This window comes from Orycteropus afer, unplaced genomic scaffold, assembly GCF_000298275.1.
Source record: "Orycteropus afer afer isolate SDZICR_OR568_19922 unplaced genomic scaffold, OryAfe1.0 scaffold00230, whole genome shotgun sequence".
Lineage (NCBI taxonomy): Eukaryota > Metazoa > Chordata > Mammalia > Tubulidentata > Orycteropodidae > Orycteropus > Orycteropus afer.
The window spans coordinates 1,568,231-1,581,765 of record NW_006921817.1 but is presented as its reverse complement, the minus strand read 5'-3'; the positions used below and the strand labels follow the sequence as shown (position 1 = coordinate 1,581,765).

Below are 13,535 nucleotides of genomic sequence, written 5' to 3'. Positions count from 1 at the left end.
CTGCCATAATAAGAAAATGATTTCATGCATTTGACATTGCTGCATTTCAATGAACTTCTGTTATTCACTCCATACCCAGTTCTTTTCCATTCTCCTTTTATTCACCCGCCTTAGGGAATCTTATCCATTGTGGTAATCCTGAAATGAACATCCTCAGCCCCTATATTTCTCTGGAATGTCAAACTTTTCTCCACTCATCTCTATTGCTGACTTCAAATTCAACATATTGAAAACCTAACTCATTATATCTTCCTTGCCAAACCCACTTCTTGAACTGAATTTCTTTGATGTTTGATACTATCACAATTGACTCAGTTCATTGGACTAAAAATCTCAAATGTTTCCATTTCCTGCTTAATCTATTTGCTCATCAAGTCATATTGATTCTATTTCTAAATATTTTTAGTTTATATGCTCATTTTATTGTTCTGATAACTACAATAAACTCTCCAAAGAAGAAAGAAAGAAAAGAAAAGAAAGTGATGTTTATTTTCCATGAACTTTGTTCTGTTTTCTAAGAAATTGTGGAAGAATAGCTTAAGACCACTCAGTGGTTGTTCCTATCCACTCAGTGACCTGAGCAGTAGGGGTGCAGACCAGTCTTCAGTTGTGGTCTTCAGTAGGGAACTGTTGAGTAGGCCCAGAGAGCACCTGTACACCCTCAGACCAATCTGCAACCTCAAACTGAGCAGCAGTAGATTCAGAAACAGAAGAGTCCATTCATACTGAAAATTTTCCTTGCTCACAGCCTTTTCAGCAGAAGCCTGGTCTTCCTTTTCAATCTCTTTCAGATCTCTATAGAAGTATAGATCAGGGACAACCTCTTACAAATGCTCCTGGGAGATGGTGCCACACATGTGTAGAACTTCCTAAGTCAGCATCCACCACATCAGATCCTCTGAGTGAGCTCCCTTTTAGTTGCATGGGATGGCAATGTCTACATAGTACAGAGGAGAATCTGTGTTACACAGAGCCATGATGGGCAGGTTAACATATGATACCTCTGAGAGAGGCTTGTGGTCAGCCCTGGGATCAGTAACCACCAGAAGCCTTGGCTCCCAGGAGGCTGCCGGGATCTGGTTAGTGAAGGTTCCAGGAGTGAAGCACTCAGCAGTTGGAGTGGCTCCGGTGCAGTAGCAAACTTCAGCACAGCCTGCTGGCTGGTATTCCTGGAGGATCTAACACTAACATCAGCTGGGTTTAGATTGGCAACAATGGTCCAGGCTGCCAACAGAAGCTTCTCTCAGGTTCTCTTCAGGTTTATGTTGTGGATGTCATCACTTTTCCTTTTGTAGATACTGTTCCATTTGGAAGTCAAGGTTGGTGCCAACTAAGTGGGTTCCTGCTGCAAGGAATTTGAGGACATCTTCCTTCTTCATCTGTAAGACATTAAAAGCTCCAGGCACTGTGAAAGTTTCCCCTTTAAAGTATGACAGGAAACTAAGAAAATTCTGTAAGGAATCTTCTCTGGGTAGCACGCAAAAGCCCACAATTTCCTTTTGTCTGATTTCCATGAGTCAATGACTCTGGCCTCCAGCTCTCTCTCCAGTGTGTTCCCCTACAACATCAATCTAGTTTTTACTAAACTGAACTGCTGTGAAATATTATTTGTACAATATTAAAAGCGATTCCATGAGGAAGAAAAAAAAAAGAGTCCTTACTACAGTAGAAGGAATTCTAAGATAGATTTCTAAGATTCCTGGCCCCTGGTTATTCAATCAAATACTAATCTACTTAATGCTATGAAGAGGGTGGGTAATTTTTTATTTTGATTTTTTTTTAGTTTTTTTATTGTTATTTAGGTGAAACTTTACAGAACAAACTATTTTTCCATTCAATAATTCATACACATTTTGTTTTGTGACATTGATTGGAATCCCTGCAATGTAACAGCATTCTTCCCACTCCCTCCCTGTGGTTACCATTTTCCTTTGTCCTTCTTTCCTATCTGTTCCTGCCTTCTGAGCTTTATCCCTGGGCAAATGCTGCCCTCTTGATCTCTTATGGTTGATTGTTCCAAGAAGTGCATACCTCTCTGCTATTATTTTTCACCTCAGAGGCCTGTCTATTGTTTGGCTGAAAGTTGAGCCATGTGGTCAGTACAGTTCCAGCCCTGAAGGGTGACTAAAGGCCACCAGGAATACCACCAGTCTCTATCAGAAGAGTAAGCCTATTAAAAAAAAAAAATTATTTTGTGTTTTGCTCCACATTTTTCTCCCACTTTATCTTGAATCTCTTACTGTGATCCCTTTCAGAGTGATTTGCAATGGTAGTCTGGCACTGTCTAGTTCTTCTGGTCTCAGCGTCATGGAGGATGAGGTTCACATGGTCTACTAGTCCTTTTGACTAGTTGTTTACTTGGATCTCTGATTTTCTTCATTCTTTGCTATGGACAAGGAGAGTCCAATAGTTGCACCTTAGATGGCTGCTCGCAAGTTTTAAGACCCCAGGAACTATTCACCAATGTAGGATGTAGAACATTGTCTTTGTGGACTATGCCATGCCAACTGACCTTAATGTCTCCTTTGACTATGGTCCTAAACCTGCAGGGCCAGTGACTCATTCATTCCTTCAAGGTATTTGATTTTGGCTAAGGAGTTTTCATAACTTTGCCCTCTGTTATCTCTACTATATAAGGAGCTCGGTGGCACAGTGCCTAAGACATTTGACTGCTAACCAGAAGGTTGGTGGTTGAAACCCATCAGCTGCTCTGCAGAAGGAAGATGGGGCAATCTACTTCCATGAAAGATTTACCACATTGGAAGCACAATGGGAGTCACTATGAACTGATATTTTCACAACACATACAAATATATATGTAGAAATATTGTCTTGCAAGCCTATATATGGTTGTGGGTATATACCTGTTCACCTACCCACACCTGATCATCTTGCCTGTCTACCTATGTATCCAATCATAGATTAATGTTTGTTATTACTGATATTGCAGGATTATGTATGTAATAGTGCTTACATTTGTTGTCTGTTAACTCTTGTGCACTTCTCTGTGCTTTCCTTTTCCTTAGTGATATTGTGCTGATCACCTACTTTTTCAATATTGCCTTTCTCTTTACCCAAAATTAAACATGTCTCCCCTCCCCTTCCATCCCTGGTAACATTAAAAGTGTTTCTTTCCATGTGTAAGCCTTTCTTTGACTTTTTGTAATAGTGGACTCATACAATATTTGTCCTTTTGTGATTGACTTATTTCACTCAGTATAATATCCTCCAAGTTCATCCACCTTATAAGGTGTTTTGTGGATTGTTCATTATTCTTTAATATTGTGTAGTATTCCATTGTGTGTAGGTGCTGTAGCATGTTTATCCATTCATCCATGGATAGGCATTTAGCTTGTTACTGTCTCTTTGCTATTATAAATAATGATATGATGAACAAAAGCAAATGAAACTCACTACTGTCAAGTTAATTGCAACTCATAGTGACCCCAACTTGGGTTTCTGAGGAAATATCTTTACAGAAGTAGATTGCCCAATCTTCCTTCTGAGGAGTGGTTGGTGGGTTTGAACTACCAGCCTTCTGGTTAGCAGTCAAATGCCTTAGGCATTATGCTACCACAGCATGTCCTAGTTCTCACTCCTTTAGGATATATGTCTGGAAGTGGGATTGCTGTATCAAATGGTATTTCTATTTCCAAATTTCTAATGAAGCATCATCCAATTTTCCACAGTGATTGCACCATTTTACAGTCCCATCAGCAGCATATGAGTGCTCCAATCTGTCTACACCCTTGCTAGTATTTGTTGTTTTTTGTCTTGTTAAGCTTTGCTATCATTGCTAGAATGAGATGATATCTCATTGTTGTTTTGATTTGCATTGCTCTAATGGTTAATATCACATGAAAAAAAAATTTTGCTGAAGATAATTCAAAACGATTTGCAGCAGTACTTAAACAGAGAACTGCCAAAATATTCAAGTCAGATTCAGAAGAGGATGTAAAATGAGGGATATCATTGTTGATGTCAGATGGACCTTGGCTGAAAGAAAAGAATAACAGAAATATGTTTATCTGTATTTTATTGACTATGCAAAGCCATTCGACTATGTAGATCATAACAAATTATTGATAACACTGCAAAGAATGGAATTCTAGAACCCTTAATTGTGCCCATGAGGAATCTGTACACAGACCAAGAGGCAGTTGTTTGAACAGAACAAAGGGATAATGCATGTTTTAAAATCAGAAAAGGTGGGTGTCCAGGTTGTATCCTTTCACCATACCTTTTCAATCTGTATTCTGAGTAATTAATTGTGAGAACCTGGACTATATGAAGAAAAACGTTGCATCAACATTGGTGGATGAATCATTAACAACCTGTGATATGCAGAAGAAACAAACAAACTTGCTTGCTGAAAGTGAAGAAGGCCTGAAGCACTTACTGATGAAGATCATAAACTACAGCCTTCAGTGGGGATTGCACCTCAACATAAAGAAAACAAAAACCCTCACAAATGGATCAGTAAGAAATGTCATAATAAATGGAGAAAAGATTGAAGTTGTCAAAGATTTCATTTTACTTGGACCCACAGTCAACACCCATGGAAGCAGCAGTCAAGAACTCAGATGACAGGCAAATCTGCTACAAAAGACCTCTTTAAAGTGTTAAATATCAAAGATGTCACTTTGTAGACTAAAGTATGCCTGACCCAAGCCATGGTATTTTCAATAGCTTCATATGAATGTAAGAGCTGGGCAATGAATAAATAAGACTGCATAAGAATTTGTGCATTTGAGATGTGGAGTTGGTGAAGAATATTGACTGTACCATTGACTACTAGAAGAACAAACAAATCTGTCTCAGTGGAAGTATAGTTGGAATGCTCCTTAGAAGTGAGAATAGCCAAACTTCATCTCTTGTACTTGGGTCATGTTGTCAGAAGGGACTAATCCCTGGAGAAAGATATCATTCCTGGTAAACTAGAGGGTCATTGAAAAAAGGGGAAGACCCTCAATGAGATGGAATGATACAGTGGCAGAGACTGTGGGCTCAAGCATGGCAATCATTGTGAGGTTGGTGCAGGACCAGGCAAGTGTTTTTTTTTTTTGTTGTTCATAGGGTTGCTGTGAGTTGGAACTGATTCAACGCCACATAATAACCACAACAGTGGCTAATGGTCATGAGCATTTCTTCATGTATTTGTTGGTGAAGTGTCTTTCTATTCACAAGGATCCTTGCAACTTTCACTTAATTCTGAATTGAATCCATCCCCACTGCCTGTGCCACACTACCCACTACTGTCCTTGAGTCAATTTTGGCTCATAGACACCCATTGGATTTCCAAGACTATAAACCTTTATAGAAGTAGATTGCCTCATCTTCCTCTTGCAGAGTGGCTGGTGGGTTTGAACCACTCACCTTCTAGTTAGCAGCCAAATGTTTTACCACTATGTCACCAGGGCTCCACACTAGTCCCCAATTATGAATGTTTCACATGTTCTAAGAATTGGTATCCTCAGTATACATAGTGCCGTCTGAGATATAGTATGAAAGTCAAATCAAATAGAAAAGGCATACTACAAAATGTGTGCTTTCTCCTTTGATTTTCTATCTTGTGGATTTATTTTAAACACTTCTGCCTAATGTAGGAGTCCCTGGGTGGTGCAAGCAGTTAAGTGCTCAACTACTAACTTAAAGATTAGTGGTTCAAACCCAGTCAGAGGTGCCTCATTAGACAGGCCTTGCAATCTGCTTCCTAAAGTTCACAGTCTTGAAAACTCTGTGGAGTACAGTTCTACTCTTTACACATGGGGTTACCATGAGTCAGAATCAACTAGAAGGTAACTCACAAAACAACATCTACCTAATACAGAAGCTGATAATGGTTAAGAATTATCTGTCTCCTTTTCTACATCCCCCAGCTTCCCTTGCAGTTAGGTTAGGCTGTGGGTTTGGCTAATAGAATCTGGGGAGAAGTGAAGTAAATCACTTTCAATGCTAGTCCATAGAAGATCACATGCACTTCCACCATCTCATCCCCTGAATGTCGACCTTGTCATTGTTGTGTGCCATCACACACATGGGTTTCCGAGGTGGTATCACTACGGAAGTAGGATTGCCCAACCTTCCTTGCGAGGAGTGGCTGGTGAGTTTGAACCGCCAGCCTTCTGGTTAGCAGTCAAGTGCCTTAGGCACTATGCTACCAGAGCTCCTTAGAGGCCCCTTATTCCAGATGGCATAGCTTCAAAATAGAGGTGAACCAACCGATCTACCAGAACTTGTGTGAAACTATTATTGTATTAAGCCACTGAAATTTCAGGATTTACTCATTTATGTAACAGAGTCGAGCTATAACCTAGCTTTAGTCTGACGTATACATTTAACAACTTGGAATTAGATAATAAAAATTAACTAGTTGCAAATATGTAACTAAAAATAAAAGATTAATTTGAAAGAAATTATTCAAGAATTTCTGCAATTTTTTATTTTCAAGTGAAGCTTTGTTGCCAAAGCTTAAATGCTAAACAAATGCTGTAGACGCTTAAGAGTAAATTTAAAGTAATCGGAAGGAAATAAATTTCCCACGCACAGATACAATTTTATCCAAGAACTTGGTTGTATCTCCCAGTATTCTTTCCAAACTGTTAATTATATAGATTACTAGCTCAAGGAACAGAAGTTTAAACATCTGCTTCCTTATGTGAAGCCAAAAGCTCAAAACAAATAGGCTGAATCATACCAAAAGAAAAGAATGAGTGGCTAAAAATAGTGTCCAACATTGTATAAGTCAAGATCATCTCTGCCAGTACCTCATACTTCATCTAATAAAACAGCCTCCTATCAGGAACTGAATGGTAGGCAGTAGGGGTACTTCTGAGGGAAGATTTCATAATTCTTCTTTAGTCACTCCCATTCTGTAATACTTTTCTCTCTCTCTCCACATGCACAATCTGATTGTTTCTACTTTTACTGCAAATAGTTTGTAGTAGTTTCAAATATGTGGCCTTATCTGGCCCTAGTCCTTTGAAAACTGCATTAAATGTAATTCTTTCTTTCTAAGCTGTGATTGAAGTTATGGGTGATGGACCCTGTCCTCAAACCCTTCTCACACTGATTTCTGATGCCCTAAATCTCATTGTTTACTTTGTTGGTGATAAAGATAGTCATAGTAAATGGCCTTTTGATTTTTGAAAGTCATTATTGAAATGTGTGCGTGAGTTATGGATCACAGGAAATTTCTAGCCTTCTTGACTGCTAGTTGAAATAGAAGACTAAATAGGACTAGGTGGTGCAAGTAATGCAGAAAAAGTAGGGGACAGGAAGGGTAGAGAAGATGCAATGATAAAGTCATACTCATACTTTTACAGTGTTGTCCTGGGATATAAAATGCAATAGTGATCTACTGCCTACCCAAGAGGTGTCCTACTGGTTCATCAGTTTTTTGTTTTATTTTCCTCTTGTCATATGAAGGGATTTGAATCTCATCATGGAATCTCACCCACCTGGCTTGGTAGCTAGTCAGAAGCAGTGATTTCTCTTTCTCAGTCTGTACAAAGGATATAAATTGACCAAATAAAGCTTCACTTTTAGTGTTAATGTTATTCTTTTTTCTTTTATCTCTTAACTCTCTTCATCGCAGTATAACATATACAGATTGTCGTTGTTGTTAGGTGTCATCAAGTCATCTCTGACTCATAGAGACCCTATGCACAGCAGAACAAAACACTGCCTAGTCCTGAGCCAGCTCCATGATTCTTGCTATACTTGAGCCCATCGCTGTTGCCACTGTGTCAATCCATCTAGTTGAGGGCCTTCCCCTCTTTCATCCACCCTCCACTTTACCAAGCATGACATCTTTCTCTAGAGAATGGTCCCTTCTGACAACATGACCAAAGTATGTGAGATGAAGTCTGGCCATTCTCACCTCCAAGGAGCATTTTGGCTGCACTTCTTCCGGAACAGACCTGTTAGTTCTTTCAGCAGTCCATGGCACTTTTCAGCATTCTTTGCCAACACCTCAGCTCAAAAGCATCAACCCTTCTTTGGTCCTCCATACTCAATGTCCAGCTCTCACATGCATATGAGGCAATTAAAAATACCATGGCTTGTGTCGGGCGCATCTTAGTTCTCATGGAGATATCTTTGCTTTTCAGCACTTGAAAGAGGTCCTTTGCAGTGATTTTCCCAGTGTTGTGCCTCCTCTGATGTCCTGGCTGCTACTTCCATTGCGTCGATTGTAGAATGAAGCAATGTGAAGTCTTTGGCAATTTCAATCTTTTCTCCATTTATTGTAATGCTGCTTGTAGGTCAAGTTGTGAGGATTTTTGTTTCCTTTATATTCAGATGTAATCAATACTGCAGACTGTAGTCTTTAATCTTCATCAGTAAGTACTTCAAGTTATCCTCACTTTCAGCAAGCAAAGTTGTGTCATCAATGTATCACATGTTGTTATTGATTCTTCCTCCAATTCTGATGCCACATTCTTCTTCATATAGTCCAGTTTCTCAGATTATTTGCTCAGCATACAGATTCAATAAGTATGGTAAAAGGACACAAGCCTGACACACTCTTTTCTTGATTATAAACCATGCAGTATTCCCTTTTTCTGTTTCAACAACAGCCTCCTGATCTATGAATAGGTTGTTTATGAGTACAATTAAGTGTTATGGAATTCCCATTCTTCTCAATGCTATCCACAGTTTGTTATGATCCACACAATCAAATATTTTGCATAGTCAATAAAACACAAGTAAACATCTTTCTGGTATTCTTTGCTTTCAGCCAAGATCCATCTGACATCAGCGATGATATCCCTTGTTCCACATCCTCTTCTGAAACCAGCTTGTATTTCTGGAAGTTCTCTGTCAATATACTGCTGCAACCATTTTTTAAATTATCTTCAGTAAGATTTTACTTAACGATATTGTTTGGATCACCTTTCCCACAGAATGGGTACAAATAGAATGGGTACAAATCTGGATCTCTTCCAGTCAGTTGGCCAGATAGCTGTCTTCCAAATCTCTTGGCATAACCAAGTAAGTGCTTCCAGAGGGGCATCTGTTTGTTGAAACATCTCAAAGAGTAGTTCAGCAATTCCTGGAGCCTTGTTCTTCGTCAATTCTTTCAGTGCAGCTTTGACTTCTTCCTTCAATACCACTGATTCTTGAACATATGCCACCTCCTGAAATGGGTGATGATCGACCAGTTCTTTTTGGTACAGTGACTCTGTGTATTCCTTCCATCTTCTTTTGAGGCTTCCTGCATCATTCAATATTTTGACCATAGAATCTTTCAATATTGCAACTCAAGGCTTCAACTTTTTCCTCAGTTCTTTCAGCTTGAGAAATTTTGAGCTTGTTCTTTCCTTTTGGTTTTCTAACTCCAGATCTTTGCACATTTCATTATAGTAATTGGCTTTGTCTGCTTGAGCTGCTCTTCTGTTCAGCTGTTTTATCTTGTCATTTCCTCCATTTTCTTTAGGTATTCTTCACTCAAGGGCAAGTTTCAGAGTCTCTTCTGACATCCATTTTGGTCTTTTCTTTCTTTCTTGTATTTTTAATGACCTCTTGCTTTCTTCATGGATGATGCTCTTGATGTCATCCACAATTCTTCTGGTTTTCAGTCATTGATGTTCAATGCATCAAATCTATTCTTTAGATAGTTTCTAAATTCAGAAGGGATATATTCAGGGTCATATTTTGGCTCTCATGAACTTGTTTTAATTGTCTTCAATGTCAAGTTGAACTTTCATATGAGCAGTTGATGGTCTGTTCCATAATCATGTCCTGGCCTGGTTTTGGCTGAAGATAATGAGTTTTTCCATCACCTCTTGCCACAGAAGTAGTCAATCTGATTCCTGTGCACTCTATCTGGCAAAGTCCATGTGTATAGCTGCCATTTGTGTTGTTGAGAAAGATACTTGCAATAATAAGTTGTTGAATTACAAAATTGTGTCATGCAATATCCAATGTTATTCCTATCACCAAGGCCATATTTTCCAATTACCAGTTATTTTACAACTACCGGTGATTCTTCTTTGTTTCCAGTTTTTGCATTCCAATCACTGGTGATAAGCAACACATCTTGATTGCATGTTTGGTCAATTTCAGACTGTAGAAGTTGATAAAAATCTTCAATTTCCTCATCTTTGGCTTTGGTCGTTGGTGCGTAAATTTGAATGGTAGTAGTATTAACTGGTCTTCCTTGTAGACGTATGGATATTATCCTATCACTGACAGCATTGTACCTCAAGACAGATCTTGAAACATCCTTTGTGATGATGAATGCCATGCCATTCCTCCTCAGTTTGTCATTCCTGGCATAGTGGATCATATGGTTGTCTGATTGAAGATGGCCAAAAGTGGTCCATTTCAGCTCACTAATGCCTAGGATACCAATCTTTATGTGTTCCATTTCATTTTGACAGTTCCAATTTTCCTAGATTCATACTTCGTACATTCCATGTTCTGATTATTAATGGATCTTTGCTGCTCTTTCTCCTCAATTTGAGTCATGCCACATCAGCACATGGAGGTCCTGAAAGACTTACTTTATCCATATCATTCAAGATTGGTTCTACTCTGATGAGGCAGCTCTTACCCATTCCTATTTTGAGTGCCTTCCGACCCAAGAGGCTCATCTTCCTGTACTGTGTTGGACAATGTTTCCAAGCTATTCATAAAGTTGCCCAGTAATGTATCAGACAGTGTTTCTCTGCTATTCATAAGGTTTTCCCTGGCCAATTTTTGAGAAATGGATGGCCTCCTCCTTCCTAGTCTGTTTTAGTCTGTAAGTTGTATTGAAACGTGTGCACCCTGTGCAACACTGCTTGCATCTGAAACAGTGACACAGCCTCAAGCTTCACAGCAATGTACAAGCCTTATAGGATGACAAACTGACAGACAAATTTGTCTCCCTTAGCTGTTGGAAACCTCTGTGCTTTCCACTTACCTAATTCCTACCTGGAACCTGCCACTCTGTGGTCCCCAGCCACTCCCTCCTCTTCCTGGCTCTAGGGGGCTTGGGGCCTGCCTTGCTTTCCGCCCCTTTTACCTGCATATCCTGTTCTCCTGAGGTACCTGAAGCTGCTACTGCTCCCTCCCTTTCCTGGCTCTAGGGGTCTTGGAACCTAGCCTTGCCTCCCACCCCTTTTTACCTGGATATCCTGCCACTCCTGAGGTCCTCGAGGCTGCTCCTGCTCCTTCCCTTTCCTGGCTCTAGAGGGCATATGCAGATGGCAACTTTTAAAATTTCCATTCAAAGATGTTACCAAGGTTCAATTTGTTTTCTGTTTATAGATCTGTCTTTCCTTATGAAATGCCATTCGGTGGCACAAGCAGCTTAGGCTTTCCAACTGGAGATTTGGTGGTTTGAAATCACCCAATGGTGCCATGTAAGAAAGGCCTGGCAATCTGCTTCTGAAAAGATTAGAACCAAGGGAACCCTATGAAGCAGTTCTACTCTGTAACACATGAGGTCCCCATGAGTCAGAATCAATTAGACAATGTTTTTCTTTTTTTTACAGTGAATTGATGAAAGTTTTTTTTAAAAGTGACCCTGTATTTTATGATAGCACTTAGTAATGTAATTGGAAACTTCTCTATATTAAAACACTAAATTTTATTGGAAATTCTTTTTCTTGGTAACAGATTAGAAACCTTCTTCTAGTAACGTATGAATACTAAAACCTACTTTAGATAATGTTAAAAGAGGATACTAATATATATTCAAATATTATATATATTTGAGTAGAAAAGGGGATACTGTGTGGTTTACAATCAGAAAAGGTATTGTGGCAAGATTATAACCTTTTACTTTACTTATCCAATATGTAGGAGGAACAAATAATCTGAGAAGTTGGACTATATGAAGAAGAATGAAGCATCAGGACTGGAGGAAGACTCTTGAACAACCTGTGATATGCAGATGACACATTCTTGCTTGTTTGCTAAAAATGAAGACGACTTAAAGCACTTACTGATGAAGGTCAAAGACTGTTGTTGCTCTTGTTATTAGATGCCATCAAGTTGGCTCCAACTTATAGCGATGTTATGTACAACAGAATGAAACACTGCCTGGTCCTGTGCCATCTCCACAATCTTTGCTACACTTGAGTGCGTCATTGCAGCCACTGTGTTCATGCATCTTGTTGAGGATCTTCCCCTGTTTTTGCTGACCCTCCACTTTACCAAGCATAATAGCCTTCTCCAGGGAATGGTCCTTTCTGATAACATGACCAAAGTAGGTGAGACAAGATCTTGCTGTTCTCACTTCCAAGGAGCATTCAGGCTACACTTCTTCCAGAACAGATTTGTTTGTTCTTCTGGTATTTTCAGTATTCTTCGCCAACATCACAATTCAAAGGCATCAATCCTTTTTCAGTCTTCCTTATTCATTGTCCAGCTTTCACATGCATATGAGGCAAATGAAAATACCATGGCTTGCGATAGGCACATCTAAGTCTTCAAAGTGACATCTTTGCTCTTTAACACTTGAAAGAGGTCTTCTGTAGCAGATTTGCCTGGTGCAATATGACATCTGATTTCTTGACTACTGCTTCCATAGGTGTTGATTGTGGATCCAAGTAAAATGAGATCTTTCACAACTTCAATCTTTTCTCCATCTATGGTGATGTTGCTTATTAGTCCAGTTGTGAGGACTTTTGTTTTCTTTACACTGAGGTGTAATCCATACTATAGACTTTAGTCTATAATCTTTATCAGTAAGGGCTTCAAGTCATCTTCACTTAAAGCAAGCAAGGTTGTGTCATCTGGTAGATTGTTATTAAGTCTTCCTCCCATCCTGATGCCATGTTCTTCTTCATATAGTCCAGCTTCTCATCAGCATACAGATTGAATAAGTATGATGAAAGGATACAACTCTGACACACACTCTTCTTGATTTTGAAACATGCAGTATCCCCTTGCTCTGTTAAAATGACAGTCTCCTGGCCTATGTATATCTTCCTTATAAGCACAAGTGAGTGCTCTGGAATTCCTATTCTTTGCAGTGTTATCCACAACGTACAACGTAACCTCAAAAAAAAAAAAAAAAAAAGGCTCTGATCTATTCTTCAGATAGAACTAAGGACCTGCCTACATTTTCAGTTTTGATATAAAATTACATACTGGATTTTCATTTTAGATTTAATTTAATTTATATATTAGGGTTTTTTTTTTTAATATAAGAATAGTATATAATTAAGAAGTCAAATAATGAAGCATATAAATAAAGCATTAATCATCTTGCCCATATCCTTCTACCTTTTTGCAATCCCATCTTGTCTTAAGTTAGCACTTTGGTGGGTATTCTTCCTTACCAGATGCTCATATACACATATACAAAAAAGCATATCATACACTCAAACACAGGGTTATGTTTATATAAAAGTAGAATATGTCTCTCTGCTACTTTTTTTTATCTGACCATATATATAAACAGCCTTCCCTATTCATATATGTAGATATAGCTTATTGCTTTTAATAGCCACTTTAATAGATGCTTAATATTTAATATTTTATAGGCATAGTGCCTAAGGCATTTGACTGCTAACAAAACCACCAGCCACTCCCCAGAC

The 13,535-nt window shown here is 38.9% G+C and overlaps 1 pseudogene; it reads right to left on the bottom strand.

Moving 5' to 3' along the window:
- Nucleotides 1-603: 603 nt before the first annotated feature.
- LOC103203799 lies at nt 604-1,514 on the bottom strand (annotated as a pseudogene).
- Between the last annotated feature and the right edge of the window lie 12,021 nt (nt 1,515-13,535).